The sequence below is a fragment of the Trachymyrmex septentrionalis genome, unplaced genomic scaffold (assembly GCF_001594115.1).
Source record: "Trachymyrmex septentrionalis isolate Tsep2-gDNA-1 unplaced genomic scaffold, Tsep1.0 scaffold14, whole genome shotgun sequence".
NCBI lineage: Eukaryota > Metazoa > Arthropoda > Insecta > Hymenoptera > Formicidae > Trachymyrmex > Trachymyrmex septentrionalis.
In genome coordinates this window covers 2,860,809-2,862,215 of record NW_017304543.1, presented here as the reverse complement: position 1 = coordinate 2,862,215, position 1,407 = coordinate 2,860,809, and the positions used below count along the sequence as shown (strand labels likewise).

At 41.4% G+C, this 1,407-nt stretch overlaps 1 long non-coding RNA gene across 1 annotated transcript in view; it reads left to right on the top strand.

Annotated features, from left to right (window-relative positions):
* Positions 1 to 1,196, top strand: part of LOC108745573 — a 14,032-nt gene extending 12,836 nt beyond the window's left edge. Inside the window, exon 3 of the long non-coding RNA XR_001939108.1 lies at positions 1,185 to 1,196. This is a non-coding gene — a long non-coding RNA (uncharacterized LOC108745573). The remainder of the gene's footprint in view (positions 1 to 1,184) is intronic.
* The last annotated feature ends 211 nt before the right edge of the window (positions 1,197 to 1,407 follow it).

Below are 1,407 nucleotides of genomic sequence, written 5' to 3'. Positions count from 1 at the left end.
CACAGAGCTATGTAATAGCGATACTTTGATATAGAGAGAGAGAGAGAGAGAGAGAGAGAGAGAGAGAGAGAGAGAGAGAGAGAGAGAGACACTACTGAAAAATATATGTTGATACTGAATCGCCAATTTCATTTATCGTTTAATTTTTATCTCAAGAGTCCAACTTTAATTATTCTTAAGAAAAAGAAAAGACAAATTATACGTACAAAAATCGTGTTCTGATATACATTAAATTGCCAATATTTGAAAATCTATAATAATATAAAACGTAACAACTTGCAGATTTCAGTGCTGACAGAAAGAGTATTTTCCGTTAAATGACAATAATGACACAAGACATCACAAACGTTGTTCTATCGATCTTTTCTATGAGTAACAAAAACAAAACGATTATATACTTGTGCTTTTCTGCTATCAAGTCATGTAAATATAAATCCTATTATATTTTTCACGGTATTTCATTGTTGGCATCTGATATAACAGATCAATAAAATAAGAAAATTTGTTCGAGCACAGACTTGGCTAAATGGGAAAATGTGACAAACAAAAATTTGAAACCATCTGTATAAGCTGTGCATAATATATACGCCTATTTAAATATTCATGATTTAAGCGATAGTTTGATAACAAAAGTCAAATGATTGTTAAATGATATAAAAAAAGAAAAACAGTTAAAAAAAGTAGAGAGAGAGAGAGAAAGAGAGAGAGGCGGGCGTTGGATTTCTTTTTGTCCAACAATCGCAAATCGCAATGCGAACGTTCGCGGTTCGTTCAGTCTAGTTACTTTTCACATCTGTGACAAGTACGGTGAGTACGCACGCGTTCTCGCTCTTGAACAACTTCATACAACACTGAATACAACGGTGGTCGTCGTTCTAGGTTGTGGTACACGCTGACGCGCGTCTGCCGTCTCGGCCGAATTCGGCTGTGGCTCGCGACTTTCGTGTCGTGCGGTGCGAGGTGGTGACGGTGCGGTGTGGGCAGTCAGTATCCGCGACAAGCGAGATAGGCTTCCCGACAATCTCAACCGGTCGGCCTCGAATCCCGATCGCAGATGATTTGCTGGAGGTAGTGGTGTGGTGTGCGCGAGCACCCACCGTCAGCGAGGGTTAAGCGCAAACGGGAGGGTTGACCGAATCATTTGTGATCCCGTGTAAGAGAAGAAGAGAAGAAATATTGAAAAGAAAGAGATAGATATGTGTATGTGTCCTCTGTATATGAGTGTAAAGTGTACACCGACACCGTGAACTTGCCCCTCTCGTGGAGAGCGGTGGAGAGGTGATCTCTTGGAGGAGGCCGATTAGCGAGGATCTCGCTGATAAATTTTCTGATAGTAATATTCTTTCGCGGTGGCTCACACCGTGTGGAAGGCTCCCATCGCCGTCCTCGCTGTCGTCGTCGTTGTCG